The sequence below is a fragment of the Amblyomma americanum genome, chromosome 2, assembly GCF_052857255.1.
Source record: "Amblyomma americanum isolate KBUSLIRL-KWMA chromosome 2, ASM5285725v1, whole genome shotgun sequence".
Classification (NCBI taxonomy): domain Eukaryota; kingdom Metazoa; phylum Arthropoda; class Arachnida; order Ixodida; family Ixodidae; genus Amblyomma; species Amblyomma americanum.
Window position 1 is genome coordinate 105,331,492 of NC_135498.1, and position 17,820 is coordinate 105,349,311.

Sequence of the window (17,820 nt, forward strand, 5' to 3'; positions counted from 1 at the left end):
GCAGCTAAGCTGCCAAAAGTTGCTTCCGTTCACTGTTACATTTTTTTATTGCGAACAGCCCACAAAAAGACTGATGGTTTATGAGGCTGCTTGATTGCAAACACCATGCTGCAAAAGACATGGAACCCATCATTATATTAATTAGCTGGCACCTTTTTTTTTCTCTTTGCCGCTGAAGTTGCAATGAGCAGGCAAGAATTTCTCACAGTGTAGGTTCACAGTAGAAGTATGAAGAGGACACGGCATTGTGCAGGACTTTTTTTTTTCATACTAACATAATGAAAAGGTGAGAAATGTGCGCATCATTGGAAGAAAGGGAAAGGACATGATGGATGGTTGTGGTGAATGGCTGAGATGCAAGTTTGTGAAGACGAAGAAGTCCAGCTCTCTAAACAACCATGAATAAAATTAAGGCGGCAGGCAAAAAACAAGAGACAAAAAATGGGCGATGGAGCCACCCAGCAGTAGCAGCAGCAGCAGCATGAAGCACGCCGGTGAGAGAGGATGAGGCGCAGCAAGGAGGATGTGGAGGGGGTGGCGGAGTAGTGCCTCTTCTTCTTCCTCAGGTCGAGTCATAAGCACACACAAGGCCCTCGCTTTGGAGCACATAGAGTCGTTTCTCCACCGCATCCTTGTCTGAAATGCCCAAATAGACAAGATTTGCATCAGTGCACTGTTTGTGCGTCAAAAAAGAATGTGTGAGCATGCTAAGTGCTTGCTGTGGTGCTCAAGCTTTTTGAGGTCTTATCTGATATCTCCACCCGAATAGAAGATGAATGACGGGTTCACAGAATACAGTTTTTTTCCTTCATTTCCCCCGATTTCCATGAGAAATTTTTATTACTACTTTACCATGCCCTCAAATCTCTTCTGTTCATCTGCACTGAAGTATTGCAGCCTGCATGCTCCCAATGAGTAAACTTGTCTATTACAGAACCCCGGCCTGTTGAGCACGAACAGTGCTTGAGCGCAATGACAACCAATGTTGATGCCCCCCCCCCCCCCCCCTCTTTTTGAGAGTGTTTACCGAGAAGTGTGAAGTGTTCCCAAAATTGTTTCACAAGCAACTTATAAGTCCCCACGGGATTTTTCTGGACTCTTCATTCACTGTATTAAGCATACGCCCAGCCATGCTTCCAGCGGTGATGGCTGTATTCTCTGTTAAGCAAAATTACTGCTTTTTCTGCACAGACTACAAAAACTCAAGCTTTGCCTTTAAGAGTAGAACACAATAGCATTATCCGGCTGCCACTTTATCGGCAGCTACGTGTGAGCGTGCCCGTGGGCACATTCCAAAACGAAAATTTATTAGTCATTGGTCTACTTGTTCACACTTGCGATGCCATCGTCATCGCTGCTGCGGTCCCACAGCAAGTTGTTCTAACGTCATAGTCCAACAAAATCCCCGCTTTGCAAGCAACCACAGCAGGTCGTCGCCCTGCAAAATCCCGCACTCAGCAAAGAGCCACACCACGACATCACATGGAACAGCTAAAAATTTTGCCTCGCTACAGCAGCCACACCTGCTTGTATCACCCATTCTGAGACATCGAACTTGCGGCCTGGCGCAGTTGTTATTTTTTTTCGGCGTAAAGAAATACAGCCATCTTAAATGTAGTCGTGAACGAGCGCCAGACACTTCCCGGACCCAGAGCACAAATGACGATTGACGAAGCACTACATTGAAAACTGGTAAAACATGGCCAGCGGTCGTCAAATGCATCAAACAAAGCCAAAAAGAAACTACGCATGAGCAGCATCAGCTCTTCTATCAGCTACCGACACTCCCCAGAAGCAGTGCTATTCCGAGTGGCAATTCCGTCGCAATTGGAACAATGGCCCTTCCATCGATTATCGATACTCCCTTGAGCGCCGAGTACACAGTTGAAATTAAAAAAATAAAGAAATGAAAAAATATTTCTGAAAAAAAATGCGCAGAATAGCCGTATGCTACTGGGTAGAGACATAGAGAGAGCACAAAATAGCAAACACACTATAGCATCCCTGATACCTCGTTTGTCTCGCCTTTATATATGGTGCCATTTTTTGGTTTCAATTGTAAGCCAACCACCCCACTTCTGATTCTAAAATTTTAGAAATAGGTGGACTTACAATCTTGCAAATATGCTACACAGATGCATGAGCACTTTCTTCTAATTTTGTTTACTCAACGTGAAAAACTGCCATTGACCAGCATAAAACAATGTGGTCTAGCAACACTGGCATTCTGGCGCCTGCGCATGCTACCTGCCCACGCTGTGATTTTCCTTCGAATGCGTTTACACTGGGCTCATGTCTTATTCCCTGTCAGCAGCAAGCAACAGCACATATGCAGAAGTGAACATCAAGTGGGGTAGTAGTGAGAGGTAGTGCTCATCCAAGGCCAGAAGCTGTGAAAGGATGCATGAAAGTATAGCTTCAAGCTGTCTTATGTTGAGGAAGCATCAAGGAAGCCTTCACTGAGGGCCCCTAACTAAGCAAGCTTGGCAAATAACATCAATCAAGGCTTTCTTGCCGAGGTAAGGAGGGTTTCAGAGTTGGGGCTTAGAATATGATCAGCATGAGTATACTTCTGAAATGAGCTTTTGTATTCTCTCTGCATTCGATTTATGTGATGAGTGAGACCTTCTAAAACCTGTTTTCACAACTGTCGGCAACACAATGCAAACCAAGCAGACCACAGAAACGGCTCAGCAGAAAAAAGCTACCTGCGTGGTTTCTCTAAACCCAGCTGTGCCGCCTTTAAACATTTCATGAATCACCTGACTACCCAACACACAGCTCCAACACACTTGACTTTCACGCCGACAATCTTTATTCCGCTGCTCTTCCATCCTATTTGCGCCTCCCCACGCTGTCCTGCCTCTAGTACCTTCCTGTGTCACTGCTCATAACTAGGTCTGTTGCAGATGCCTTTACTGCCACACACTACCCCAGGAAAAACACCTTTCATAGTCCTGTGCGAATATTCCGTAATTTCGAACATTCGGTCGGATAGTAATGTATTCGATATTCAATTCGAACCGAATGTTTGGTATTCCAAATTTCTAAGTAGTATTTGTCCCGAGCGAATAACGTTTCCGGAACTCTTGCTTTGTACTCGGGGATCGCAATGCGGTACACGTGCAACAAAAGCCTCGACTCCGGCTGTGTGCCTGCACTCCGGCACGTATGCAGGAGCCGGTCTGGGCATGCTTGCAGCAACAGACGCAAGCAGGCGGAAGCACAGCATCCAAATCTGTACTTGCCAGGTGTCTGCGGCCACGTTACCCGCAGAGCGCACGCACCGTAACCGGCACGGATAGTGTGCATCAATTGCGTGATTTACCACATCGCACTCCGCTTCCGCGTGCCGCTAGTGCACACACGCTGAGTGGTCCCGGCAGGGCAGGCATGCGAACAGCTCCACTGGCTGGCTCCTGTCACCTTGTGGCGTCCTCAGGGCGATTTGCACATGTGCGGTGACTCCCAGCGGAATCGAACCACCAAAGCAGGCACGGATCGCGGTATGCTAATTTTATTTCATCGGAGGAGGCGTGGTTCTCTTTATTTTTGAGGAACGAGTTTGAGCAGACTGCAGGTGCTGCAGCCGCTATTTTCCGCGTGAAATTCGCCAATCAAGCATGACGGCGCGAGCTGAGAGGAGCAAGCACAAGGCACATTGTGACGGGTGCCCCTTTTCGACGCCTGATGCGGGGTGGTGCTGAGAGCGCATTGCGTACGCCTAGCTGGTGTTTTTGGAGTCGCCGCTTAAAAGCAATAGCTGCATAACAACGCAATCGCAATTAAGGCCAGCACACCAGGGATTTCATAGCTAGGTCTCACACTCCACATAATTTGTCGGCTCTGCATGTAAGCCAACTCCCCAATTCCTGGTGGCTACTTAATCAGGACATCGACACAGCCTCAATGAGTGTGATATAGTTTAATGCACTCTCTCTCTTTTTCATGTAATAGTCTTGTGTGTTTGAAAAATACACGATTTTTAAAATGCCTATTGTGCCATTCAACCTTCTTTTGTGTGCTAGGACTAATCGCAATATTCGCTTCGAAATTATTCGAAGAGAATTACTATTCAATTCGAAGTCGCTCTGAACGAAAAAAGCCACTATTTGCACGTGTGTAACGTTTCGCATTCAGTTCATACTATGGAAGGACCTAAAGAGGTATCACTTCAGACCTTCACAACGTTTGTCAAATTTCAAGGCTAAGCAAGTGTTGGTTGTGGAGCCAACCAAAGAACAAAAGCTGTAGAACTGAAAACACGCTTGCAGAATATACCTATTCAGCAGCCAACAGGAAGTCAGTATTGTAATATGGCCACTTTCAGGCATCAACTTTTATGCACAAGTGAAAAAACAACATAAAAAAATAAAAATTAATGGGAAGCCAGACTCACATCGGTTGAGCAGTGCCCTGTCTGAATCGTTCTCCACTTGTTGTGCCAGGCTGTGCAGCAGGATCTGAGCCGTCTGATAACGCCTGAAGCACTGCATAGATGAAAAGAAACAGGAAGATAAACAAGATAGCCAAGGCAACTCCAAGAGCATCCCCTCAACTGCTTGGCTGTGGTGCTGGCAAAATGGCACCCAGAGGCATAGCAGAACCATCACTGGATTTCTTTTTTAATTTCATAAAAATGTACAAACAAGGCAAATGGATGGCCACACAACAGGCAATTACATGGCAAATGTCTGCTCTTCATACAAGCTGCATTACGCATTCTTCCTGTTGTATTAAACTAGTGCAACAACTAACTAGACCACCTATCAGCCCTTCCATTGGTCTTTGAACCTCTACCCACACTTCTCGAATTTATGGTACTGCAGTCAAACCCAGCTACAACTAGCGCCACTACAGCTCAGGCCATTTATAACGTAACCGCTTATAATGCTGGACCGGATTATATGCGGCTTTTTGTGACAACCGCTTCGCTTCCCATAGAGTTCACTGTATTGGCGTGCCGCTTAATACACGGCAGCGCGTAACAGGAGAACGGGTATAGTGTGGTTTCTGGAAAGCCTGGCGGCCTGCGAAACAGCGTGGGCACAGGCGGGCGTGAGGAGCGTACTTCCCAGATTGCGCAAGAAGGGGGCGGGGGAGCAGGGGCAGGGCGGGGGTAGGGCGGGGGAGCGTTGTCAGCGTGGTTCAAGGCAAGGCAGAAGGCAGGACAGGATGGCAAAAAAAATTAAAATAGAGGCCGCAAAGCAGTCGTTTTTCCTCCCACTCTCCGATGTGCCTTCGTTGGACACATTGATTGTACAAAACTTGAAAGCACGTGATGGCATGGTCAGACGGGCATGCTGGAGTGGCGACCGCCGCAGCGGCAGCGAGCCCATGGCATGATGCTGCAAGTACTGCTCGTACCGCGCGCACGTGCGACAGCAACTTGTCACACCTGAGCCCATGAGCGAGATGTGTGTCATCGCGTGTAGCGAAAAGTTAACAAAGGCAAGTCAGCTGGCAACGTGAGCAAGTCTACCAGCCTGGGCTGTCTTCAGTTCCTATAACGTCTGCTCCTCCGAAAGCCAAGAAACGGCAAGCTCTCGAAACCAACCAGAGCATTGTGAGAAACGTTGAGAGCAGTTTGAAAAAAGCTACAGTGTCACAAAAGTACAGTGTCGCCGACGCTACGTACTCTGTCCGCCATTTCACAGAACAGCGACAAGTTGCGACAACAGCTGCAGGAAGACTCCGCGTCGCTTGCAACGAACCGGATTCCCGTGTGAAAGTATGAAGATGTTGCCGCTTTGTTTGAATGGTTTCGCGAGCTCCAGACCCAGAGCATGCCTGCGAGTGGTTCGACATTGCAAGCCATGGCCAGGTGCCTTGCAAACATTTTGGGGCATGATGGTTTCAACCAACCCATTCAACATTTGGATTTAGCGTTTCAACGATCGGCACGAGATAAGCTCCTCGTCGTTGTCACCAACCTCGACGGCGTGTGTGAAGTAACCGCCACAGATGAAGACATCGTGGCAGTGGTGCGCGGTCGCAATAAGCCTGTATCCGAGGATGAGCCCGACGAAGTAAGTGAAAGTGCAGCAGAAGCTTCGTGCAAAGACCCGCTCGACTGTTGCAACAAACTGCACTCAGAGAAACCTCAGTGAGCAAGTGCTCAAGTGCCTCACTGTTTTTGAAGATGAAGCCATTACCAATGCAGTTCAATCATTCTTTCATTCACTATGACTCTTCGACAAAAAGATCAAATAAAATTCTTTGTTGCTTGTGATCGAAGTGTTGTACGCCTGATGTGTTGTCAGGTGGTCTTTCAAAGGTAGGCTGGCCATTCTGAAAGTGCGAATGCACGAAAAAGCTGTGTTTTGGCTACAGTGCAGTACCGCTTATAATGCGGATTTTCCAGACTCCCATGGTATGCGTTATAAGCGGTGTATGCTGTACAGCGAAATTTCTGCCCCAACGAAGTATTTTTGATTCCCCGTCAGCAAACCATACAAGGCACCGCATCCGGCAGAACTCCTCCGAAATCCTGGCAGTCATCTCCATTGTCATCTAGCGACACTGCATCATCGCAAGGCTCACGCACAACGGAGCCACTGTGTCTAAAACAGCTAGTGATGACATGCGCGGGCGTGTTGTGCCAAACGTAGGCAAGAATGTTGACCGCGCTCAAAACATTCACGTTGTACTGCTTGCCGACTACACGGCACAGGAGCATACGTTCCGGCATGCGCCTGTGGTCTTTGGTCTTGACATATTGAATTATGCCTTGGTCCATCAGATGGAGGGTCGATGTTGTATTCGGCAGCAAAAAAACAACTTCTATGTTGTCCAGTGCGGTGACACTGTTATGCGCACTGAAATTGTCCAGCTTCATTAATACTGTGCGGTTCTTCGTGGAAAACTGTCAGTCTAACTTCTGCATCTAGCCTCAAAAAATTTCCGATGTCATCCAGGCCTTTTTATTCGCTCGTTATTCCACCGGAAGAGCAGGCATGTTCTTGAAGCACCGTGGCTTTTGTGCCTTTCCAGTGACGACAAGCGGCAAGCGCTCTGTCCTTCTCATGTTGGCGGCTAAAAGAATGGTGACTCGCTCCTTGCTTCTTTTGCCACCGATGCACGGATCTCCTTTCATGGTCACAGCCTTGTCTGGCAAAGCTTTAGAGAAAAGTGCTGTTTCATCAGCACTTTTATCAATATATTATTTGGATTGTAGGCGGTGATGTGTTCCGAGCACCTGAGCGTTCTTGCAGTTGTTGGCAGCGCCTTCGTTGACAGCACCTCTCTCGCCGTACACAGTCTTAAAAGTGAGGCCATGTCTCTCTGTGAAGCGTGCACATCACCCTTCCGATGCTTTGAATGCATCGATATGCATCATCAGTGCAAACCTCTCGGCTTGCGCCATGATGAGAGGGTCACTCAATTGGCAGGTTTGCATTACGCAAGTTGACCACCCCCGAAGCAAAGCCTCTTTCAACTCCGGATGAGCTGCAGTTCACAGACGCTTTCGTGACGCTTGGAACTTCTCACTTTCGAATGCCTGGAGAATGTGTTCATTTTTCACATACGTGCCCAAGGTTAGTCTTTTCATGTCTTAGTTCTTCACGGCTTCTTGTGCCCGTCTCTTAGGGCCCGTAAAATTTCCACTTTGTTAGCAAAGTCCTAGGCCTTGTGCTTCGGCCATTTCGCCGGTGTTGCCATCGACGGAGAAGTGGTGACACGGGCGCAGAACAGAAAAGGACCAATGAAGTTCAATAACTGTGCTGCGCTAAATTCAGCGGTCCTCAGCAAAACAACGTGGAAGGCTACAGTGTACTAACAGCAACAAAGGAACAAAATGGCCCCGTCGATAATGCCGACACGCGAAAAAAACAAGGAAAAGTGCTCATCCAGCCAGAAGTCGAGTCAAGTTGATTAATGGATGTCCATGGCGACGCTACGTTTGGGTATCACTTTAGTGAAGCGTATGCCGTATTTTCGTTTTTGAGCCTCGGTGGCTGCCCGAAGTCATTCAATTTATCCGAGGTGGGGTGGAATCTGTCTGAACTAACGAGTTTCATCCCATAGACTCCTATATATAATTGAAGGAACCAGGCGCGGAGGTCGAATTATCCTATTTTCCAAATTAATCAAAGTCAAATTAACCAGCTTTCACTGTAGCGTTTTTTTCCTTTCCTTTCTGGTGAACATGGGCAATGATCTAATATGTGCACTGCAGTGTAAATAGCAGTGTGACGGTGGTTCTAGGCAGAGTCTCACCAGAACAACATTCTGAAGACTGCAGCATTGATCTTGAGGTACATATGATCCCCATTCAATGCGCAGTGACGTGGGCGAAGGCGCGCTTAGTCCGTGCCGAAATGTCTCCAGGCACCCCTGTCTCAGTATGGATTCTCGCAGGACAAAAGCAGGGGCACTTTTATGATGCATGCGGAAAAAATATAAACTCTTACAGAAAATGTAGCGGGTGTGTTTATTACGTAACTACATCCACTGCCCGAGGTTTCCGGAGTAACGCCACGGCACAGACTGCGAAACGGCAAAAGGCCAAAGCAGACAGATTTTTGGAAAATAAACGTTCATGAGCTATCCAGTCCAATCACCCGGCATCCTGGCCCGATTTCACGACAACGAAGCTTCTGCCTCAGCGAAATTTTTTGTGGGTGCCATGAATTTCATTGTAGTGGGATTCAACTGTACTTGCGCTCTTTATGTTACTTCCCTGACAAAAAATTTGTTCTATAGCATGATTTGCAAACAGGCAGGCATATATGGTAACCCTAAACAGTACCAAATAATAGCGAGGCTTGCTCTTGGCAGCATACACACAACTATGTTGGTGCCAAAGGGCGCACTTGCCTCTGTGAGGGTGGCGGTGACTGCCTCACGGCTGTGCTCGCTCGACGTGCCATCGAGGGCGCCTGTATACTCCTCCGTGTGAACATACAGCCCACCCATAGCAGCCGTCTGGCACTGAAAGATCAAGAAGGAAGCGGTAAAAGGCTGACTGCATTGCAATGGTCCAGACCACTGTTTCTCAAACAACTTCTGCAGGACTCTTGGGTTTCTTAAGAGTGCATTTTGGTTCCCAAAGCACCTGCGTAAATGCCTGTACAGCAAAGCATTTCATGCTTACATGTACTCTCGACCGCAAGAGAGAGTGCTTTTTTTTTAGTGCTGGCCAGCCTCCCGTTGCCTCTCTCCACCACCCCCTTTCGTGCAGCAGTGGAGAGCAGCTTACCATGTCAATGGCATAGTTGTAGAGTAGACGATCGGCCGTCAGTGGGGGTGGTGCCGACGAACCCGCAGCCTGCAGCACCCCCTGCTGGGACAGCCAGCGGCAACAGTCCATGCACCGGTGCAGAGTCTGCTGCATGCCACGCAGTAGTTGCCGCACGCTGGATGATGCCCGCAGCCGCCTCTGGGCCACCTGGTCCCGTGCCAGGTTTAGCGCTGACGCCAGCAGCATGCACGGCCCGCACGTAGAGCACCAGCTGCTCTGCTCGCCGGTGGCCCTCGCCCAGCGCCCTTGCCACCTGCTCCTCCGGGGATGTGCAGCACTGCCACATGGGGAGAAGGGAACACTGCCGTTAGCATCCTATCGTGGAGCACATGACCATTTGATGAACGCACTCCGTTTTGTACATAGCATGCAAAGCAAGAGTGTATATCATGAATGGCCATATATTCATGCCCATTCGGTGTTGATTATTTGTTTGGTTTAGTTTGGTTTATGGGGGTTTAACGTCCAAAAGCGACTCAGGCTATGAAAGACGCCGTAGTGAAGGGCTCCGGAAATTTCGACCGCCTGGGGTTCTTCAACGTGCACTGACATCGCACAGTACACGGGCCTCTAGAATTTCGCCTCCATCAAAATTCGACTGCCGCGGCCGGGATCGAACCCGCGTCTTTCGGGCTAGCAGCCGAGCTCCATAACCACTCAGCCACCGCGGCGGCTGTGTTGATTATTTGTCATTAGTGGTGCACACAACTGGGGTGCAGGTAGCACAACCAACAAAGTACAAGTAGGCCGATGATAATCTGATGCACTCCCAAGTCCTTTTACCTGACAAAATACTATTAGTGGTGGCCTAATAATACTAATTAATAAGACTAATAATAATTAGCGGTGCACTATAAGATACTATAGTTATTTAATTTGTGCACTTTTTTCTTTAAACCAAGGTTTTAAGTGAGGGAGTGCGCAAATTATGCGGAGATTTTGCGAACAAGCCCTAACAAAACTCTTCAAAGGTCATAAAATACAATATATGCCGTATATTGCTGCCAATACATCGACCCCCGACCTTAGATTGAAAAATTACATTTTGAATTTAATTACATTACTAATTTCTTTCAGGAAACTTTCAAAAATGTAAATAAATTATATCATCAATTACAGCTCACAAAAAGCAATGACCCCACTGCATTACAATTACTCTCAGAAAGTAACTGCGAATACTTTTAAATTATTTTTATTCTTCACACATACAATAAAGTGCACTGGGGATGCAGCTCGTACAATCACATCAAATTTTGCACTTTACTCCATCGTAGGAGTCTTCAAAGTGGGGGCCTGAATTTTGCTCTGCTTAGAAGATAGGTGCCTTTCATCAGCTGAGTAGCCGTTCTACTGATGCATTTTAGGGAAACCCCGTCTTGTGCATGGTGAAATGCTTCATCAGCCTCTGGTACGAAATTGCGTGTGTCAATATGTGTGTCAGTATGTTGGTGTTCGTATGAAGGGTCAGTAATTGTTTATCTTTCCCTTTCCTCCAATTCTAAATATAACAGGCTTAAACCAATTTTAAAATTACAAATTGGCCCAAGAGAGCGCGCAGTGAAGTGTACACACTAAGAGAAAAATAAACAGAAAGAAAAGAAAATCGCAAAGTGCCCTTGCAGCCGGGGAAGCACCCCTGAACCTCCCAGTGAAAAGATAGGAAGGAACGGAATGCTAGCCAGAGGGAAATGAGTTATGTGGTTGGGGTAACGGGTATGTCAATGGGGCTTCCCGCCAAACGCGCCGGTGCAGGTCCTTGCTCAATGCCAGCCTACCTGCCGCCAGTAGACAGACTCGGTGAGGGCCGCGGCCAGGGGTTCCGCCTTGGACCGAGCCAGCTCCACTATGCACCCAACCAGGGCATCAATGAAGTGCAGCTTGGCAAGGGTCTCATTGTGCTCCCGCTGCAAAGGGTGGGAATGCATTCTTCAGTGGTGCACATGCTGAAAACTCTGCAGTAAAACCATTAAGTCGCTGTCATCGCTTTGTGCAACGCCACAAATTGGCTCAAATATCTGTACACAGGGGCACTCAGATAACCTGTCTTGTTAGCAACGTCATCGTATTTACGTATCCTACCTGCGTCAGAATCAAAAGTGAACATTTTTGGCAAACCTAAACAGACTGTGACTGTGAAGAAGCTTTCCTCGAGTATGCCTTACCAAGTGTGCCAAAGCTTCTGAGGTGGCCTCCACAACCTCGAACACATTTACAGTGTTCCCAGCTCCCCCCCTCCAGCCACCTGAATCAAGAAAAAGAGACTCACATCCAGCAGGGTCTCCTGGGGCAGCTCAGGGGGTGGCACAAAGTTCGGCGGCTCGCCCGTGGGTGGTGAGGTGCCAAAGGGGAAGCAGCAGGGGGCCACTGCGGTGGCCCCCGGTGAGCCCAGTCGGCCACCAGGCCAGTCTCCACTGCCCGGGAACAGGGCACCCATGCTGCCCGGTGGGCTGTACGAGCCTGCACCATGCACGCTCCAATGTTAAGAACGCGATAGGGAGGAGGAGACAGCCACCTAACATGAAGACCACAAGGGGCAATAGGCCACAATCCTTGGGAAGCGTAACAATAACGCAGTCACAAACGCAGCAGTAGCACTCAGTACTCAGCACAGCAGGTTACAGCAAGATCCTGCGTACAATACGAGGCTTTTTTCCAGATTTTAGCATGTTGAATTTTCACGTTATATTATATGCGGATCCGAACAATTTTCAGCCAAAATCCGCAGTTCCGGTTTTGCTATTCCAGGGAGAAGAGGCGCTACCTAGAAGTGGTGTAGGTTGGTTGTTTCGAATTCAATGCCATTTCAATATGCCGACATGACCTCAAGACACCCACACTATCAGAAGGAGGGTGATCACACCTTACACGATGTCGAGACCACAGGAGCAGTACTTGGCTGCTTTTAAATGGAAAGTATAATTGTAGATGCTGAAAGCGTAGGCACAACTTCAAGCACTGCCACATGGACTGGATGAGCTGGGGAAATCCTGCGGTTACTGCCACCGGAAAAGGACCTTTCCAGCTTTGCTGTCCAGTTGGGTAGGGAACGCTTGGGCCCAGCATTCCCGAGCAGCTGGTCAGTCAAGATTTCAAGAAAGACGGGATATCGAACATGCTCAACGGTACTGAGGACGTGTTTCGATGCAAATGCATCTCTGAAAAAAGTCCCTCAGAAGGCAGTACACCTGACGATGACGATCACTAAAACCGACTCCGAAGACTTCCGAAGCATGCGCACTCACCCGTATCCCGTAAACTGTCCGCGCATGCGTGCAGCATCCAGGTCTGTACCTGCCAGATATTTGGTGCACAGGGTACACACATCGCACACGTGTTGTACCCAACAAGTCAGCGTATGCCAATTGGCTTCCGCGACTTCCAGAACTAGACTTCGATCTGACTGCATTTCCTTATCCCGCATTGTACACAGGTGAAATCTTCTTTTTATCGTTTTTTCTAACCCCCGATTACACCTCGAATTGTGTGTGGGTTTTTAAGGTAATCTAGCTGGACCAATGCTCATCCTCTCCACTGAAAACAGGCAATTTGCAGCTTCACTGGCAGTAGCAACAACAAAGTAGCACTGCCATCTGCCCAAATGGCTGCAATAACTTTGTCGTCCTCTGTCTGCACTGCGCTCAGCTCAACAATAAGGAACCCTGGCACCCTACCACCAGTTCTCCTCCACCAGAGCAAGGTGAACAAGGCACCCATCAAGAGCAGCCTGTTCAGAAGCCAGGTTGGCTCCCCGCAGGAATGCCCCGTGGTCGTACAGCCTGCCCCCAGCACTGCCAGACTTGTGCAGGCTACCGTCCAGTTGGTCTGCAGCAGGGGAACAATGGAACGGTCAGCTGTCTTCTGTCCTTCTTTATGCACACACTACTGCTAATACCGCAGTGCAAAGGCCACTGACAACATGAATGAATGAATGCGCTATTTATTTAGAAAGGGAGGCTCGAGGCCATTTGTTGAGGAATTGGGTAAAGTTGCCCACAGCCAATATTAATAAAAAAGTACAGTATGCCAATGCATATGAATCACCAGTGTATCTTCCTGGTAAAAGTAGGTGTTACCATGATGAGAGTGACAGCTACCAGCTGAAGGTGAATTATCATGAGTCCACTGCGCCCACTCATGGCCCTTATATCAACCATCATTTAAACCCATACAGACAGAGCGTCAACTGTGCATGTACCTGATCCACTGCTGCTGTCCCTGCGCATCTCGGGCAGGGTCATAGCCCGGGTGGCCAGGGCTGTGCCCCGCAGGCTGTTGAGGTTGAGGCCCCGACAGCACCGATGTCGCCCTCACGGCCAGCCAGGGGCGAGCCCAGGATGGGCGGCAGCTGCTGGGGGTTCCCATTCAGCACCGCCAGCTGGTTCACGTTGGCCATGCCACACACTGCACGATGGCAAAGACAGGAGACTGTGCTGCACAGATGCCCGAGACGATGGGAACTACACCAGCACCACAAAAAGCACCCAACATTTTTTTTTGTAGCGCAAGACCACTCCTCTCAAATTGCAGCCACTTGGGAGAACACTGGTAAAATTTTTTTTTGGACTCCAACACCAAGTAAACACAGCTGTGCAGCACCAATCATGTCTGTACAAGTCTCTGTCACAGTCCAATGCGTAAGACAGTGTGGTTACCTCGTGTCACCACCTGCTATGCTGCTTTTAACGCTCCTCAGTTTCCGCTAAGATTTCCTACACAAGTGAAATAAAATTAGTAGGGCTTCACAGTGAGAAGCACGGAAGTTCTAGCTGTCACAAGGAATGTAATTGCCTAGACGGTGCCAGTACTCTCTCTCCACAGCCAAGGTCTGCATTTTCCGCAGACTGCCCCAAACTGCAGCATATTTCTACAGGAAATAGGATCACAGTGACAGCTACGATGACGTCCCGGCAAACAGCAGAATGGGACAACATGCAACAGTCCAAAGAGCCAAGCACAGCAGACCAAAATCTGCAAGCACGCAGCAGGACAGTATACTAGCTTATTTACAACCACTCACAAGATTTGTCAACTCACTCAAAGATACCAAGACAAATGAAGGACTCTATTTACCATACGCCAAAAACAAAATGCGATTCCTAGAAAAGCAAGCTGCTCAGTTTGCTGCTTTTAAAATATCGTGAAATTTCTGACTACACAAAGTAACTTTTAGCTGCTGCTGCTGCTGCTGCTGCCTTTGTCTAAAATAAATCTCTCTCCATGGTTCTGGCAGTGCAATGCCGGCTGTGGTTAGACGGCCATGGCAGGGAAGGGTATGCTCACAGTGTCGTCGCAGTGGGCATCCCGAGGTAGCGAGGGGTATGGAGTGCCTGACCCTCGGTGGGGTGCCTCCACTCAGGTGGCGCCGACGACCACCCCCGGGCGGAGTCCCAATGTGGAACTGCACTGCAGGGAGGAGGAAGGACAAATTAGTGCTGTCGTCCTGGCAGCATTCCTGTGCATTTCACAGGCAAGGGAAAACAAGAGATATTGAACATATGCAAAATGAAGATTTGAGGCATGGTAAAAAGCAAGCTTTTTTTTCAGTGGCACCCTACAACTAGAATCAATACGCGGCAATATGACTCATTCCTATCGGTTTGCTATAGGTTACAATATACTGACATGGCACACACTCAGTAAAATGACTTTAATACCTATATCAATCTGTTTCCAGCCTCTGCAAGTGGTCTAACTAAATGTAACAACCCCCCCCCACACAAGTTCCTCAACAAGTGTACATAGATACTACTGAAGTTGCAATACGACAGGTGCTTCTATACATCCACAGGCCAGGAGGCTTGATTGGCCTTGCTGCTCATTCAAGTGTGAATGGTAGAAATGCCCAGACCTGCTGCGCAACAGCAAGTGGCCAGAAGACACTTTGTGAGGGCACACGTGCCATTCCACACCTCTCAAAATGCAGTGATACAGACTTGACACTATCAACCAGATGGTGAAGGAACAGCATAAGATACCTCCGTAGTCCATTTTTCCACTACATAAGAAATATTCTCCATTCAACAGAAATCGACCACTTCAAGGTCAAGCTGCATTCAGTGCCTGGAACAGTAGTGGCAAAAAACTGCGACGCCACCAGAAGCAGGCCATCAACAAAATCAAGCTTGTAAAAGCTCCCAGGCCTTTGTGCACAACTCGTTCAACCAAATGCACCGTAATGTGGTTCTTGGACACCATTTAATTTCAAGTAATTGAAACTTCTCGCTACACGAATGAAATGCCGTGGCCACCCACAGTTTAAATCATGATGCCAGTATAAAGTACAGCTGTTGTGCACTCAGCTGAAGCCCGGTATACAAGCAGGTTCCACCTCGCTAGCTGCAACAGCCACGTACCTGATGGAGGGGACAGGTTGGAGAAATCTGGTGTCCTGCGCCCTAGGTAGCTCGAGTTCGACCCTAGCGAGTCTTTCCGTTCCAGCTGCATCAGCTTCACACAACCACAGTAAAAAGAAGCTATAAGCACATTCATGCCGCAGTACCACAGTCAGGAGCAACTTTTCATGGTGTGCGCCTTGAGAAAATTAGGTGCACCCAGTGAAATTCCGCATTATTCTATGCATGCGCATAGTGCTCAGAGAGCAAAGAATACAGTAGAATCTAAATGATACTATAGTGACTGACATGAACTTCAGCATGATACGAATTTGTAAAATTCCCTGGCCAAAGTGCATTGTCAACAATGGGTGGACTTTCGAATGTTTCACACATCCTCCCATGCGTGCCACTACACATGATACGGATGCGAGAGCCACGAGCACATTGGCGAGAAAAAAGCGTTTCCCTTGCTTAGCGAATGCCATGATTGCCAGGCACAAAGTACGCACTGCAAGCACTGAGCAATGGAGCATGGCATTTCCTTTCATCACCAACACTGTGATCACCACTTGCACGGTATGTACAGCTCTAACAAATCTCATCAGTAGTAAAGAACTATGTGTGAATTCATTTCCCGTGCTTCCGCACACAGATTTGTTCGTTTTTGGATGATGCAAATATTTTTCATGACCCCGTGAGGTTCGTATCACTGAGATTTTACTGTATATGAGATTACTCAGCAAATTTGCAGAGTGACACCATGGCAGCAGGGCTTTAGTACAAAACTTGTCTTTGCACAAAGCTAGCCGCATTAAGTGGTGCATTATTTTGTTCAGTAAGGCAGCCAGTTGAACACGCTTTGCCAGTAAGGGTGTCAAGAGCAAAATGCATGACCCCTTATGCAAGCCTTCACAGCGACAACAAAATACCACGGAAAAAATCACATGCAAAACATATAAACCATCTGTCATACACCACAACAAGCATGTTTCTGTCAAGTCCTTCTTATGTTGTTTGTAAAATGCTGATCAAACCTATACTGAAAACCGCAGATCACTTTAGTGATATGTTGTATATCTTGCTGACGGAAACTTAGGGGAAATAATATATGTGGCTGCTAGTCCCCATCTTATCTTGTCTGTTCTCTGTGTCCATTGCACATACCAGCACACAAAAAGGGGCACCAGTATTTGCAGCAAGCATGACATGACAGTGCACCACTTGCCTTCAGAGGAACATACCTAACTAGCAGTGCAGAAACATCAAAATCATGTTTTCAAAGCTGTACAGGTACAGCTATACAGGTCTGTCATGAGCCTTCACTGCCAGAAATTCATGCAAGATTCCCTGAACGAAAGTGGCGAGAATTATTTATGCAATATTATAGGCAAGAGGAAGTCCCTGCATTTTAAAGTTTAGGGACCATACACGAACTGGCCTAAATACATGCGCTCCTCCGAAACATGCCGCTTGATCCTATGCATGCCCTTTATCCTATCAGAGTCCTTTTTTTAGGCATCGTCATCAGGCAAGAGATCTCACCCGTGGCGATGATGAGGTACCAGTGAGGGGTTCGGTGGGCGAAGCGGCTCCTTCCGAGGGCAGAGCGGCGACAGTCGCTGTGGCTCCGCCGCCGCTGCTGCTGCCACCACTGCGCTGGATCTGCTCAAAGGCCCGCTTCTGTGACGGCACTGGTATCGGCTCAGTGCGGGGGCCACATGGAACCCTCGGCTGAGGCTGAGCCGGCTGCGGCTGCTGCTGCACGGGCAAGAACGATGGCCGCGAGGAACCCTCGTGGCTTGTGGGGGACGCCGGCACGGAAGCCCCCGAAGCCATCTTTTTGGCCGGGGTGCTCCCAGAGTCCTCACAGGGCCACCGGGTCTCTCCTGTCCCGCCGCTGCTTGCACGAGTGGCAGTTGCAAGCCACAAGGAACTCTTAGGCTGAGCAGCAACAATTGCAATGAACAAGACACCCATACCTGGAGAATAATCAGCAGAAGTGAAGAATAGAAGAGAAAGTGGTATATCAGATTTAATGTTTCAAAGATAAACAGTTGTTGCAAGAGACGTCCGTCGTAGCAGAGACCTCCATATTAATTTCGACCACCATGGGTTTCTTCAATGGCAATAACATTGCTGAGCACACAGCCAATTCTACATTTCGGTGCCATCAAAATGTAGACACCACATTCAAGATTCACTCCCATGACCTCACCCTCAGCTGCTAAACACCACACAAAT

At 48.2% G+C, this 17,820-nt stretch overlaps 1 pseudogene across 1 annotated transcript; it reads right to left on the bottom strand.

Annotated features, from left to right (window-relative positions):
* Window positions 1–116: 116 nt before the first annotated feature.
* On the bottom strand, window positions 117–17,556 carry LOC144119963 (uncharacterized; annotated as a pseudogene). The gene is made up of 11 exons (XR_013312417.1): window positions 17,122–17,556; window positions 15,598–15,691; window positions 14,525–14,647; window positions 13,440–13,645; window positions 12,955–13,066; window positions 11,511–11,715; window positions 11,020–11,148; window positions 9,203–9,521; window positions 8,821–8,934; window positions 4,400–4,490; window positions 117–636 (listed from the first exon to the last, which is right to left on the bottom strand). The product of XR_013312417.1 is annotated as an uncharacterized LOC144119963 (transcript).
* Between the last annotated feature and the right edge of the window lie 264 nt (window positions 17,557–17,820).